Source organism: Watersipora subatra, chromosome 5, assembly GCF_963576615.1.
Source record: "Watersipora subatra chromosome 5, tzWatSuba1.1, whole genome shotgun sequence".
Taxonomy (NCBI): Eukaryota; Metazoa; Bryozoa; class Gymnolaemata; order Cheilostomatida; family Watersiporidae; genus Watersipora; species Watersipora subatra.
Window position 1 is genome coordinate 46,025,504 of NC_088712.1, and position 15,759 is coordinate 46,041,262.

At 33.1% G+C, this 15,759-nt stretch overlaps 11 non-coding genes across 11 annotated transcripts; all 11 read right to left on the reverse strand.

Moving 5' to 3' along the window:
- Positions 1–971: 971 nt before the first annotated feature.
- Positions 972–1,135, reverse strand: LOC137397766 (U1 spliceosomal RNA). The gene has a single exon (XR_010978816.1). It is a non-coding gene; the product is annotated as a U1 spliceosomal RNA (small nuclear RNA).
- Positions 1,136–2,346: 1,211 nt separating this feature from the next.
- LOC137397671 (U1 spliceosomal RNA) lies at positions 2,347–2,510 on the reverse strand. The gene has a single exon (XR_010978725.1). It is a non-coding gene; the product is annotated as a U1 spliceosomal RNA (small nuclear RNA).
- Positions 2,511–3,720: 1,210 nt separating this feature from the next.
- On the reverse strand, positions 3,721–3,884 carry LOC137397767 (U1 spliceosomal RNA). Its single transcript, XR_010978817.1, has one exon. It is a non-coding gene; the product is annotated as a U1 spliceosomal RNA (small nuclear RNA).
- A 1,211-nt stretch (positions 3,885–5,095) lies between these two features.
- On the reverse strand, positions 5,096–5,259 carry LOC137397672 (U1 spliceosomal RNA). The gene has a single exon (XR_010978726.1). It is a non-coding gene; the product is annotated as a U1 spliceosomal RNA (small nuclear RNA).
- A 1,210-nt stretch (positions 5,260–6,469) lies between these two features.
- On the reverse strand, positions 6,470–6,633 carry LOC137397673 (U1 spliceosomal RNA). Its single transcript, XR_010978727.1, has one exon. It is a non-coding gene; the product is annotated as a U1 spliceosomal RNA (small nuclear RNA).
- A 1,210-nt stretch (positions 6,634–7,843) lies between these two features.
- On the reverse strand, positions 7,844–8,007 carry LOC137397768 (U1 spliceosomal RNA). Its single transcript, XR_010978818.1, has one exon. It is a non-coding gene; the product is annotated as a U1 spliceosomal RNA (small nuclear RNA).
- Positions 8,008–9,218: 1,211 nt separating this feature from the next.
- LOC137397674 (U1 spliceosomal RNA) lies at positions 9,219–9,382 on the reverse strand. The gene has a single exon (XR_010978728.1). It is a non-coding gene; the product is annotated as a U1 spliceosomal RNA (small nuclear RNA).
- A 1,210-nt stretch (positions 9,383–10,592) lies between these two features.
- Positions 10,593–10,756, reverse strand: LOC137397675 (U1 spliceosomal RNA). The gene has a single exon (XR_010978729.1). It is a non-coding gene; the product is annotated as a U1 spliceosomal RNA (small nuclear RNA).
- A 1,210-nt stretch (positions 10,757–11,966) lies between these two features.
- On the reverse strand, positions 11,967–12,130 carry LOC137397770 (U1 spliceosomal RNA). Its single transcript, XR_010978820.1, has one exon. It is a non-coding gene; the product is annotated as a U1 spliceosomal RNA (small nuclear RNA).
- A 1,202-nt stretch (positions 12,131–13,332) lies between these two features.
- LOC137397771 (U1 spliceosomal RNA) lies at positions 13,333–13,496 on the reverse strand. Its single transcript, XR_010978821.1, has one exon. It is a non-coding gene; the product is annotated as a U1 spliceosomal RNA (small nuclear RNA).
- Positions 13,497–14,698: 1,202 nt separating this feature from the next.
- Positions 14,699–14,862, reverse strand: LOC137397772 (U1 spliceosomal RNA). The gene has a single exon (XR_010978822.1). It is a non-coding gene; the product is annotated as a U1 spliceosomal RNA (small nuclear RNA).
- Positions 14,863–15,759: the final 897 nt, after the last annotated feature.

Sequence of the window (15,759 nt, forward strand, 5' to 3'; positions counted from 1 at the left end):
GAAATCCATTAAATAAATAACTAGTTTAAAATGAAAAAATGACGGTTTAAGTTTAACTTTGGGCATTCGCCAATATTACATATTTCTAATATAATTAAAATATAACAAACAACTTCAAAGTAACAATGGAATAAACACATGAATCAACATCGAATAACATCTTATAATAACTTAGTCAAAGTTTCGACAATACAAAACAATCACCAATGACAAACGTCTACACTCATCCGTGTTTGTTTCATCACAAAGTCGACATTAGATAACCTTAGAACCATGGTGAGTCGGTTGTTTAGGGTCATTAATGTTTTCTTGTGTTGCTTTTAAACTGTCGATTATAACAGTTGCAGTTCACAGTTACGTAAATATTGTAAACTTTCAATTTGATTGCTGCCTGTTTATGAACCATGCTTCCAATAGAGAATCAATATAGAAGAAGTGTTGTGAAAACGGCCTCTCTTCAATTGAACACTACCGACAGAAGATAACTATTTCAAAACTTTCCAACCTATTTGAATCCTTAATACAAAATGATCAGTAGAAAGGGGTCCACAAACTAGTTCTAATATTGTCACAATAACATGAATATCAATTAACTTTTTTTGTTATTGCTGTAGTGTTTGCTACTAAAGGAATACCTAGGAAGATCGATTATCTCAATCATCAATATTATAGTCTCGTTAAACGTCTTAATCATATCCATTGTTTTATTTTATTAATTCAAAATGTGGTTTTTAATCTGAACTTAAAGAACTTTAATGAAAATTGAAAAATAATTTTCTGGAACACTACTGTATCAGCCCTTTTTTATTGCGTATATAGAACTTTAATAGGTTTAAACATGAAAGTATCGTTATATTTTGCACCGGCTGAAATCTGATTTGTCAGCCCAGCTGACCTGTTGACAAAGCGGCTATACTGTTTACAGCTATAGCTGTCAGAAAACAATCTGTAGATTCTTGTCATTATATTTTTAGGGGATAGCGCGAACGCAGTCCCCCACTACCAAAAGTTATGCACCCGAGTTACCCACATTTGGGATAATCGCAGGCGTCAACCAAACCGAAGTGCAATGGTAAGGCCTCTTCCTGAGGAATCCACCTTCTTGATCATGGATATCCCTGTGCCAGGTAAGTATGAGTTGTGCTACCCTAGACATGTTAGTAGACTAAGCCATGCGCAAGTATAATGCAGTGTCAAAACAAAGTTTTACGCTTTCCGAAATTGAACTTTGTTTATTGTTTCAATTATACTTTGAAATAAATTGAGTCATTTGTTATGAATTAATTGAATAACTAGATGAAAACACGCTTATACATAAAACAATCTTTGTGGATTGACAATAGACAGGGGAAACGATTTTAAAATATGAAATCCATTAAATAAATAACTAGTTTAAAATGAAAAAATGACGGTTTAAATTTAACTTTGGGCAATCGCCAATATTAGATATTTCTAGTATAATTAAAATATAACAAACAACTTCAAAGTAACAATGGAATAAACACATGAATCAACATCGAATAACATCTTATAATAACTTAGTCAAAGTTTCGACAATACAAAACAATCACCAATGACAAACGTCTACACTCATCCGTGTTTGTTTCATCACAAAGTCGACATCAGATAACCTTAGACCCATGGTGAGTCGGCTGTTTAGGGTCATTAATGTTTTCTTGTGCTGCTTTTCAACTGTCGATTATAACAGTTTCAGTTCATAGTTACGTAAATATTGTAAACTTTCAATTTGATTGCTGCCTGTTTATGAACCATGCTTCCAATAGAGAACCAATATAGAAGCAGTGTTGTGAAAACGGCCTCGCTTCTATTGAACACTATCTACAGAAGTTAGCCATTTCAAAACTTTCCAACCTATTTGAATCCTTAATACAAAATGATCAGTCGAAAGGCGTCCACAAACTAGTTCTAATATTGTCACAATAATATGAATATCAATTAACTTTTTTTGCTATTGCTGTAGTGTTTGCTACGATTTTACTAAAGGAGTACCTGGGAAAATCGATTATCTCAATCATCAATATTATAGTCTCGTTAAACGTCTTAATTATATCCATTGTTTTATTTTATTAATTCAAAATGTGGTTTTTAATCTGAACTTAAAGAACTTCAATGAAAATTAAAAAATAATTTTCAGGAACACTACTGTATCAGCCCTTTTTTATAGCGTATATAGAACTTTAATAGGTTTAAACATGAAGATATCGTTATATTTTGCACCGGCTGAAATCTGATTTGTCAGCCCAGCTGACCTGTTGACAAAGCGGCTATACTGTTTACAGCTATAGCTGTCAGAAAACAATCTGTAGATTTTTGTCATTATATTTTTAGGGGATAGCGCGAACGCAGTCCCCCACTACCAAAAATTATGCACCCGAGTTACCCACATTTGGGATAATCGCAGGCGTCAACCAAACCGAAGTGCAATGGTAAGGCCTCTTCCTGAGGAATCCACCTTCTTGATCATGGATATCCCTGTGCCAGGTAAGTATGAGTTGTGCTACCCTAGACATGTTAGTAGACTAAGCCATGCGCAAGTATAATGCAGTGTCAAAACAAAGTTTTACGCTTTCCGAAATTGAACTTTGTTTATTGTTTCAAATATACTTTGAAAAAACTGAATAATTTGTTATGAATTAATTGAATACCTAGATGAAAACACGCTTATACATAAAACAATATTAGCGGATTGACAATAAACAGGGGAACCGATTTTAAAATATGAAATCCATTAAATAAATAACTAGTTTAAAATGAAAAAATGACGGTTTAAATTTAACTTTGGGCATTCGCCAATATTACATATTTCTAATATAATTAAAATATAACAAACAACTTCAAAGTAACAATGGAATAAACACATGAATCAACATCGAATAACATCTTATAATAATTTAGTCAAATTTTCGACAATACAAAACAATCACCAATGACAAACGTCTACACTCGTCCTTGTTTGTTTCATCACAAAGTCGACATCAGATAACCTTAGAACCATGGTGAGTCGGCTGTTTAGGGTCATTAATGTTTTCTTGTGTTGCTTTTCAACTGTCGATTATAACAGTTGCAGTTCATAGTTACGTAAATATTGTAAACTTTCAATTTGATTGCTGCCTGTTTATGAACCATGCTTCCAATAGAGAACCATTATAGAAGCAGTGTTGTGAAAACGGCCTCTCTTCAATTGAACACTACCTACGGAAGATAACTATTTCAAAACTTTCCAACCTATTTGAACCCATAATACAAAATGATCAGTAGAAAGGCGTCCACAAACTAGTTCTAATATTGTCACAATAATATGAATATCAATTAACCTTTTTTGTTATTGCTGTAGTGTTTGCTACGATTTTACTAAAGGAGTACCTGGGAAAATCGATTATCTCAATCATCAATATTATAGTCTCGTTAAACGTCTTAATCATATCCATTGTTTTATTTTATTAATTCAAAATGTGGTTTTTAATCTGAACTTAAAGAACTTTAATGAAAATTGAAAAATAATTTTCTGGAACACTACTGTATCAGCCCTTTTTTATTGCGTATATAGAACTTTAATAGGTTTAAACATGAAAGTATCGTTATATTTTGCACCGGCTGAAATCTGATTTGTCAGCCCAGCTGACCTGTTGACAAAGCGGCTATACTGTTTACAGCTATAGCTGTCAGAAAACAATCTGTAGATTCTTGTCATTATATTTTTAGGGGATAGCGCGAACGCAGTCCCCCACTACCAAAAGTTATGCACCCGAGTTACCCACATTTGGGATAATCGCAGGCGTCAACCAAACCGAAGTGCAATGGTAAGGCCTCTTCCTGAGGAATCCACCTTCTTGATCATGGATATCCCTGTGCCAGGTAAGTATGAGTTGTGCTACCCTAGACATGTTAGTAGACTAAGCCATGCGCAAGTATAATGCAGTGTCAAAACAAAGTTTTACGCTTTCCGAAATTGAACTTTGTTTATTGTTTCAATTATACTTTGAAATAAATTGAGTCATTTGTTATGAATTAATTGAATAACTAGATGAAAACACGCTTATACATAAAACAATCTTTGTGGATTGACAATAGACAGGGGAAACGATTTTAAAATATGAAATCCATTAAATAAATAACTAGTTTAAAATGAAAAAATGACGGTTTAAATTTAACTTTGGGCAATCGCCAATATTAGATATTTCTAGTATAATTAAAATATAACAAACAACTTCAAAGTAACAATGGAATAAACACATGAATCAACATCGAATAACATCTTATAATAACTTAGTCAAAGTTTCGACAATACAAAACAATCACCAATGACAAACGTCTACACTCATCCGTGTTTGTTTCATCACAAAGTCGACATCAGATAACCTTAGACCCATGGTGAGTCGGCTGTTTAGGGTCATTAATGTTTTCTTGTGCTGCTTTTCAACTGTCGATTATAACAGTTTCAGTTCATAGTTACGTAAATATTGTAAACTTTCAATTTGATTGCTGCCTGTTTATGAACCATGCTTCCAATAGAGAACCAATATAGAAGCAGTGTTGTGAAAACGGCCTCGCTTCTATTGAACACTATCTACAGAAGTTAGCCATTTCAAAACTTTCCAACCTATTTGAATCCTTAATACAAAATGATCAGTCGAAAGGCGTCCACAAACTAGTTCTAATATTGTCACAATAATATGAATATCAATTAACTTTTTTTGCTATTGCTGTAGTGTTTGCTACGATTTTACTAAAGGAGTACCTGGGAAAATCGATTATCTCAATCATCAATATTATAGTCTCGTTAAACGTCTTAATTATATCCATTGTTTTATTTTATTAATTCAAAATGTGGTTTTTAATCTGAACTTAAAGAACTTCAATGAAAATTAAAAAATAATTTTCAGGAACACTACTGTATCAGCCCTTTTTTATAGCGTATATAGAACTTTAATAGGTTTAAACATGAAGATATCGTTATATTTTGCACCGGCTGAAATCTGATTTGTCAGCCCAGCTGACCTGTTGACAAAGCGGCTATACTGTTTACAGCTATAGCTGTCAGAAAACAATCTGTAGATTTTTGTCATTATATTTTTAGGGGATAGCGCGAACGCAGTCCCCCACTACCAAAAATTATGCACCCGAGTTACCCACATTTGGGATAATCGCAGGCGTCAACCAAACCGAAGTGCAATGGTAAGGCCTCTTCCTGAGGAATCCACCTTCTTGATCATGGATATCCCTGTGCCAGGTAAGTATGAGTTGTGCTACCCTAGACATGTTAGTAGACTAAGCCATGCGCAAGTATAATGCAGTGTCAAAACAAAGTTTTACGCTTTCCGAAATTGAACTTTGTTTATTGTTTCAAATATACTTTGAAAAAACTGAATAATTTGTTATGAATTAATTGAATACCTAGATGAAAACACGCTTATACATAAAACAATATTAGCGGATTGACAATAAACAGGGGAACCGATTTTAAAATATGAAATCCATTAAATAAATAACTAGTTTAAAATGAAAAAATGACGGTTTAAATTTAACTTTGGGCATTCGCCAATATTACATATTTCTAATATAATTAAAATATAACAAACAACTTCAAAGTAACAATGGAATAAACACATGAATCAACATCGAATAACATCTTATAATAATTTAGTCAAATTTTCGACAATACAAAACAATCACCAATGACAAACGTCTACACTCGTCCTTGTTTGTTTCATCACAAAGTCGACATCAGATAACCTTAGAACCATGGTGAGTCGGCTGTTTAGGGTCATTAATGTTTTCTTGTGTTGCTTTTCAACTGTCGATTATAACAGTTGCAGTTCATAGTTACGTAAATATTGTAAACTTTCAATTTGATTGCTGCCTGTTTATGAACCATGCTTCCAATAGAGAACCATTATAGAAGCAGTGTTGTGAAAACGGCCTCTCTTCAATTGAACACTACCTACGGAAGATAACTATTTCAAAACTTTCCAACCTATTTGAACCCATAATACAAAATGATCAGTAGAAAGGCGTCCACAAACTAGTTCTAATATTGTCACAATAATATGAATATCAATTAACCTTTTTTGTTATTGCTGTAGTGTTTGCTACGATTTTACTAAAGGAGTACCTGGGAAAATCGATTATCTCAATCATCAATATTATAGTCTCGTTAAACGTCTTAATCATATCCATTGTTTTATTTTATTAATTCAAAATGTGGTTTTTAATCTGAACTTAAGGAACTTTAATGAAAAATGAAAAATAATTTTCAGGAACACTACTGTATCAGCCCTTTTGTATAGCGTATATAGAATTTTAATAGGTTTCAACATGAAAATATCATTATATTTTGCACCGGCCGAAATCTGATTTGTCAGCGCAGCTGACCTGTTGACAAAGCGGCTATACTGTTTACAGCTATAGCTGTCAGAAAACAATCTGTAGATTTTTGTCATTATATTTTTAGGGGATAGCGCGAACGCAGTCCCCCACTACCAAAAATTATGCACCCGAGTTACCCACATTTGGGATAATCGCAGGCGTCAACCAAACCGAAGTGCAATGGTAAGGCCTCTTCCTGAGGAATCCACCTTCTTGATCATGGATATCCCTGTGCCAGGTAAGTATGAGTTGTGCTACCCTAGACATGTTAGTAGACTAAGCCATGCGCAAGTATAATGCAGTGTCAAAACAAAGTTTTACGCTTTCCGAAATTGAACTTTGTTTATTGTTTCAAATATACTTTGAAAAAACTGAATAATTTGTTATGAATTAATTGAATACCTAGATGAAAACACGCTTATACATAAAACAATATTAGCGGATTGACAATAAACAGGGGAACCGATTTTAAAATATGAAATCCATTAAATAAATAACTAGTTTAAAATGAAAAAATGACGGTTTAAATTTAACTTTGGGCATTCGCCAATATTACATATTTCTAATATAATTAAAATATAACAAACAACTTCAAAGTAACAATGGAATAAACACATGAATCAACATCGAATAACATCTTATAATAATTTAGTCAAATTTTCGACAATACAAAACAATCACCAATGACAAACGTCTACACTCGTCCTTGTTTGTTTCATCACAAAGTCGACATCAGATAACCTTAGAACCATGGTGAGTCGGCTGTTTAGGGTCATTAATGTTTTCTTGTGTTGCTTTTCAACTGTCGATTATAACAGTTGCAGTTCATAGTTACGTAAATATTGTAAACTTTCAATTTGATTGCTGCCTGTTTATGAACCATGCTTCCAATAGAGAACCATTATAGAAGCAGTGTTGTGAAAACGGCCTCTCTTCAATTGAACACTACCTACGGAAGATAACTATTTCAAAACTTTCCAACCTATTTGAACCCATAATACAAAATGATCAGTAGAAAGGCGTCCACAAACTAGTTCTAATATTGTCACAATAATATGAATATCAATTAACCTTTTTTGTTATTGCTGTAGTGTTTGCTACGATTTTACTAAAGGAGTACCTGGGAAAATCGATTATCTCAATCATCAATATTATAGTCTCGTTAAACGTCTTAATCATATCCATTGTTTTATTTTATTAATTCAAAATGTGGTTTTTAATCTGAACTTAAAGAACTTTAATGAAAATTGAAAAATAATTTTCTGGAACACTACTGTATCAGCCCTTTTTTATTGCGTATATAGAACTTTAATAGGTTTAAACATGAAAGTATCGTTATATTTTGCACCGGCTGAAATCTGATTTGTCAGCCCAGCTGACCTGTTGACAAAGCGGCTATACTGTTTACAGCTATAGCTGTCAGAAAACAATCTGTAGATTCTTGTCATTATATTTTTAGGGGATAGCGCGAACGCAGTCCCCCACTACCAAAAGTTATGCACCCGAGTTACCCACATTTGGGATAATCGCAGGCGTCAACCAAACCGAAGTGCAATGGTAAGGCCTCTTCCTGAGGAATCCACCTTCTTGATCATGGATATCCCTGTGCCAGGTAAGTATGAGTTGTGCTACCCTAGACATGTTAGTAGACTAAGCCATGCGCAAGTATAATGCAGTGTCAAAACAAAGTTTTACGCTTTCCGAAATTGAACTTTGTTTATTGTTTCAATTATACTTTGAAATAAATTGAGTCATTTGTTATGAATTAATTGAATAACTAGATGAAAACACGCTTATACATAAAACAATCTTTGTGGATTGACAATAGACAGGGGAAACGATTTTAAAATATGAAATCCATTAAATAAATAACTAGTTTAAAATGAAAAAATGACGGTTTAAATTTAACTTTGGGCAATCGCCAATATTAGATATTTCTAGTATAATTAAAATATAACAAACAACTTCAAAGTAACAATGGAATAAACACATGAATCAACATCGAATAACATCTTATAATAACTTAGTCAAAGTTTCGACAATACAAAACAATCACCAATGACAAACGTCTACACTCATCCGTGTTTGTTTCATCACAAAGTCGACATCAGATAACCTTAGACCCATGGTGAGTCGGCTGTTTAGGGTCATTAATGTTTTCTTGTGCTGCTTTTCAACTGTCGATTATAACAGTTTCAGTTCATAGTTACGTAAATATTGTAAACTTTCAATTTGATTGCTGCCTGTTTATGAACCATGCTTCCAATAGAGAACCAATATAGAAGCAGTGTTGTGAAAACGGCCTCGCTTCTATTGAACACTATCTACAGAAGTTAGCCATTTCAAAACTTTCCAACCTATTTGAATCCTTAATACAAAATGATCAGTCGAAAGGCGTCCACAAACTAGTTCTAATATTGTCACAATAATATGAATATCAATTAACTTTTTTTGCTATTGCTGTAGTGTTTGCTACGATTTTACTAAAGGAGTACCTGGGAAAATCGATTATCTCAATCATCAATATTATAGTCTCGTTAAACGTCTTAATTATATCCATTGTTTTATTTTATTAATTCAAAATGTGGTTTTTAATCTGAACTTAAAGAACTTCAATGAAAATTAAAAAATAATTTTCAGGAACACTACTGTATCAGCCCTTTTTTATAGCGTATATAGAACTTTAATAGGTTTAAACATGAAGATATCGTTATATTTTGCACCGGCTGAAATCTGATTTGTCAGCCCAGCTGACCTGTTGACAAAGCGGCTATACTGTTTACAGCTATAGCTGTCAGAAAACAATCTGTAGATTTTTGTCATTATATTTTTAGGGGATAGCGCGAACGCAGTCCCCCACTACCAAAAATTATGCACCCGAGTTACCCACATTTGGGATAATCGCAGGCGTCAACCAAACCGAAGTGCAATGGTAAGGCCTCTTCCTGAGGAATCCACCTTCTTGATCATGGATATCCCTGTGCCAGGTAAGTATGAGTTGTGCTACCCTAGACATGTTAGTAGACTAAGCCATGCGCAAGTATAATGCAGTGTCAAAACAAAGTTTTACGCTTTCCGAAATTGAACTTTGTTTATTGTTTCAAATATACTTTGAAAAAACTGAATAATTTGTTATGAATTAATTGAATACCTAGATGAAAACACGCTTATACATAAAACAATATTAGCGGATTGACAATAAACAGGGGAACCGATTTTAAAATATGAAATCCATTAAATAAATAACTAGTTTAAAATGAAAAAATGACGGTTTAAATTTAACTTTGGGCATTCGCCAATATTACATATTTCTAATATAATTAAAATATAACAAACAACTTCAAAGTAACAATGGAATAAACACATGAATCAACATCGAATAACATCTTATAATAATTTAGTCAAATTTTCGACAATACAAAACAATCACCAATGACAAACGTCTACACTCGTCCTTGTTTGTTTCATCACAAAGTCGACATCAGATAACCTTAGAACCATGGTGAGTCGGCTGTTTAGGGTCATTAATGTTTTCTTGTGTTGCTTTTCAACTGTCGATTATAACAGTTGCAGTTCATAGTTACGTAAATATTGTAAACTTTCAATTTGATTGCTGCCTGTTTATGAACCATGCTTCCAATAGAGAACCATTATAGAAGCAGTGTTGTGAAAACGGCCTCTCTTCAATTGAACACTACCTACGGAAGATAACTATTTCAAAACTTTCCAACCTATTTGAACCCATAATACAAAATGATCAGTAGAAAGGCGTCCACAAACTAGTTCTAATATTGTCACAATAATATGAATATCAATTAACCTTTTTTGTTATTGCTGTAGTGTTTGCTACGATTTTACTAAAGGAGTACCTGGGAAAATCGATTATCTCAATCATCAATATTATAGTCTCGTTAAACGTCTTAATCATATCCATTGTTTTATTTTATTAATTCAAAATGTGGTTTTTAATCTGAACTTAAGGAACTTTAATGAAAAATGAAAAATAATTTTCAGGAACACTACTGTATCAGCCCTTTTGTATAGCGTATATAGAATTTTAATAGGTTTCAACATGAAAATATCATTATATTTTGCACCGGCCGAAATCTGATTTGTCAGCGCAGCTGACCTGTTGACAAAGCGGCTATACTGTTTACAGCTATAGCTGTCAGAAAACAATCTGTAGATTTTTGTCATTATATTTTTAGGGGATAGCGCGAACGCAGTCCCCCACTACCAAAAATTATGCACCCGAGTTACCCACATTTGGGATAATCGCAGGCGTCAACCAAACCGAAGTGCAATGGTAAGGCCTCTTCCTGAGGAATCCACCTTCTTGATCATGGATATCCCTGTGCCAGGTAAGTATGAGTTGTGCTACCCTAGACATGTTAGTAGACTAAGCCATTCGCAAGTATAATGCAGTGTCAAAACAAATTTTTACGCTAATCGAAATTAAACTTTGCTTATTGTTTCAATTATACTTTGAAAAAACTGAATAATTTGTTATGAATTAATTGAATAATTAGATGAAAACACGCTTATATTTAAAACAATCTTTGCAGATTGACAATAGACAGGGGAAACGATTTTAAAATATGAAATCCATTAAATAAATAACTAGCTTAAAATGAAAAAATGACGGTTTAAATTTAACTTTGGGCATTCGCCAATATTACATATTTCTAATATAATTAAAATATAACAAACAACTTCAAAGTAACAATGGAATAAACACATGAATCAACGTCGAATAACATCTTATAATAACTTAGTCAAAGTTTCGACAATACAAAACAATCACCAATGACAAACGTCTACACTCATCCGTGTTTGTTTCATCACAAAGTCGACATCAGATAACCTTAGACCCATGGTGAGTCGGCTGTTTAGGGTCATTAATGTTTTCTTGTGCTGCTTTTCAACTGTCGATTATAACAGTTTCAGTTCATAGTTACGTAAATATTGTAAACTTTCAATTTGATTGCTGCCTGTTTATGAACCATGCTTCCAATAGAGAACCAATATAGAAGCAGTGTTGTGAAAACGGCCTCGCTTCTATTGAACACTATCTACAGAAGTTAGCCATTTCAAAACTTTCCAACCTATTTGAATCCTTAATACAAAATGATCAGTCGAAAGGCGTCCACAAACTAGTTCTAATATTGTCACAATAATATGAATATCAATTAACTTTTTTTGCTATTGCTGTAGTGTTTGCTACGATTTTACTAAAGGAGTACCTGGGAAAATCGATTATCTCAATCATCAATATTATAGTCTCGTTAAACGTCTTAATCATATCCATTGTTTTATTTTATTAATTCAAAATGTGGTTTTTAATCTGAACTTAAAGAACTTCAATGAAAATTAAAAAATAATTTTCAGGAACACTACTGTATCAGCCCTTTTTTATAGCGTATATAGAACTTTAATAGGTTTAAACATGAAGATATCGTTATATTTTGCACCGGCTGAAATCTGATTTGTCTGCCCAGCTGACCTGTTGACAAAGCGGCTATACTGTTTACAGCTATAGCTGTCAGAAAACAATCTGTAGATTCTTGTCATTATATTTTTAGGGGATAGCGCGAACGCAGTCCCCCACTACCAAAAGTTATGCACCCGAGTTACCCACATTTGGGATAATCGCAGGCGTCAACCAAACCGAAGTGCAATGGTAAGGCCTCTTCCTGAGGAATCCACCTTCTTGATCATGGATATCCCTGTGCCAGGTAAGTATGAGTTGTGCTACCCTAGACATGTTAGTAGACTAAGCCATGCGCAAGTATAATGCAGTGTCAAAACAAAGTTTTACGCTTTCCGAAATTAAACTTTGTTTATTGTTTCAAATATACTTTGAAAAAACTGAATAATTTGTTATGAATTAATTGAATACCAAGGTGTAAACACGCTTATACATAAAACAATATTTGTGGATTGACAATAAACCGGGGAAACGATTTTAAAATATGAAATCCATTAAATAAATAACTAGTTTAAAATGAAAAAATGACGGTTTAAATTTAACTTTGGGCATTCGCCAATATTACATATTTCTAATATAATTAAAATATAACAAACAACTTCAAAGTAACAATGGAATAAACACATGAATCAACATCGAATAACATCTTATAATAACTTAGTCAAAGTTTCGACAATACAAAACAATCACCAATGACAAACGTCTACACTCATCCGTGTTTGTTTCATCACAAAGTCGACATTAGATAACCTTAGAACCATGGTGAGTCGGTTGTTTAGGGTCATTAATGTTTTCTTGTGTTGCTTTTAAACTGTCGATTATAACAGTTGCAGTTCACAGTTACGTAAATATTGTAAACTTTCAATTTGATTGCTGCCTGTTTATGAACCATGCTTCCAATAGAGAATCAATATAGAAGAAGTGTTGTGAAAACGGCCTCTCTTCAATTGAACACTACCGACAGAAGATAACTATTTCAAAACTTTCCAACCTATTTGAATCCTTAATACAAAATGATCAGTAGAAAGGGGTCCACAAATTAGTTGTAATATTGTCACAATAACATGAATATCAATTAACTTTTTTTGTTATTGCTGTAGTGTTTGCTACTAAAGGAATACCTAGGAAGATCGATTATCTCAATCATCAATATTATAGTCTCGTTAAACGTCTTAATCATATCCATTGTTTTATTTTATTAATTCAAAATGTGGTTTTTAATCTGAACTTAAAGAACTTTAATGAAAATTGAAAAATAATTTTCTGGAACACTACTGTATCAGCCCTTTTTTATTGCGTATATAGAACTTTAATAGGTTTAAACATGAAAGTATCGTTATATTTTGCACCGGCTGAAATCTGATTTGTCAGCGCAGCTGACCTGTTGACAAAGCGGCTATACTGTTTACAGCTATAGCTGTCAGAAAACAATCTGTAGATTCTTGTCATTATATTTTTAGGGGATAGCGCGAACGCAGTCCCCCACTACCAAAAGTTATGCACCCGAGTTACCCACATTTGGGATAATCGCAGGCGTCAACCAAACCGAAGTGCAATGGTAAGGCCTCTTCCTGAGGAATCCACCTTCTTGATCATGGATATCCCTGTGCCAGGTAAGTATGAGTTGTGCTACCCTAGACATGTTAGTAGACTAAGCCATGCGCAAGTATAATGCAGTGTCAAAACATAGTTTTACGCTTTCCGAAATTAAACTTTGTTTATTGTTTCAAATATACTTTGAAAAAACTGAATAATTTGTTATGAATTAATTGAATACCTAGGTGAAAACACGCTTATACATAAAACAATATTTGTGGATTGACAATAAACCGGAGAAACGATTTTAAAATATGAAATCCATTAAATAAATAACTAGTTTAAAATGAAAAAATGACGGTTTAAATTTAACTTTGGGCATTCGCCAATATTACATATTTCTAATATAATTAAAATATAACAAACAACTTCAAAGTAACAATGGAATAAACACATGAATCAACATCGAATAACATCTTATAATAACTTAGTCAAAGTTTCGACAATACAAAACAATCACCAATGACAAACGTCTACACTCATCCGTGTTTGTTTCATCACAAAGTCGACATTAGATAACCTTAGAACCATGGTGAGTCGGTTGTTTAGGGTCATTAATGTTTTCTTGTGTTGCTTTTAAACTGTCGATTATAACAGTTGCAGTTCACAGTTACGTAAATATTGTAAACTTTCAATTTGATTGCTGCCTGTTTATGAACCATGCTTCCAATAGAGAATCAATATAGAAGCAGTGTTGTGAAAACGGGCTCTCTTCAATTGAACACTACCGACGGAAGATAACTATTTCAAAACTTTCCAACCTATTTGAATCCTTAATACAAAATGATCAGTAGAAAGGGGTCCACAAATTAGTTGTAATATTGTCACAATAACATGAATATCAATTAACTTTTTTTGTTATTGCTGTAGTGTTTGCTACTAAAGGAATATCTAGGAAGATCGATTATCTCAATCATCAATATTATAGTCTCGTTAAACGTCTTAATCATATCCATTGTTTTATTTTATTAATTCAAAATGTGGTTTTTAATCTGAACTTAAAGAACTTTAATGAAAATTGAAAAATAATTTTCTGGAACACTACTGTATCAGCCCATTTTTATTGCGTATATAGAACTTTAATAGGTTTAAACATGAAAGTATCGTTATATTTTGCACCGGCTGAAATCTGATTTGTCAGCGCAGCTGACCTGTTGACAAAGCGGCTATACTGTTTACAGCTATAGCTGTCAGAAAACAATCTGTAGATTCTTGTCATTATATTTTTAGGGGATAGCGCGAACGCAGTCCCCCACTACCAAAAGTTATGCACCCGAGTTACCCACATTTGGGATAATCGCAGGCGTCAACCAAACCGAAGTGCAATGGTAAGGCCTCTTCCTGAGGAATCCACCTTCTTGATCATGGATATCCCTGTGCCAGGTAAGTATGAGTTGTGCTACCCTAGACATGTTAGTAGACTAAGCCATGCGCAAGTATAATGCAGTGTCAAAACAAAGTTTTACGCTTTCCGAAATTAAACTTTTTTTATTGTTTCAAATATACTTTGAAAAAACTGAATAATTTGTTATGAATTAATTGATTACCTAGATGAAAACACGCTTATACATAAAACAATCTTTGTGGATTGACAATAGACAGGGGAAACGATTTTAAAATATGAAATCCATTAAATAAATAACTAGTTTAAAATGAAAAAATGACGGTTTAAATTTAACTTTGGGCATTCGCCAATATTACATATTTCTAATATAATTAAAATATAACAAACAACTTCAAAGTAACAATGGAATAAACACATGAATCAACATCGAAAAACATCTTATAATAACTTAGTCAAAGTTTCGACAATACAAAACAATCACCAATGACAAACGTCTACACTCATCCGTGTTTGTTTCATCACAAAGTCGACATCAGATAACCTTAGAACCATGGTGAGTCGGCTGTTTAGGGTCATTAATGTTTTCTTGTGTTGCTTTTCAACTGTCGATTATAACAGTTGCAGTTCATAGTTACGTAAATATTGTAAACTTTCAATTTGATTGCTGCCTGTTTATGAACCATGCTTCCAATAGAGAACCATTATAGAAGCAGTGTTGTGAAAACGGCCGCTCTTCAATTGAACACTACCTACGGAAGATAACTATTTCAAAACTTTCCAACCTATTTGAATCCATAATACAAAATGATCAGTAGAAAGGCGTCCACAAACTAGTTCTAATATTGTCACAATAATATGAATATCAATTAACATTTTTTGTTATTGCTGTAGTGTTTGTTACGATTTTACTAAAGGAGTACCTGGGAAAATCGATTATCTCAAT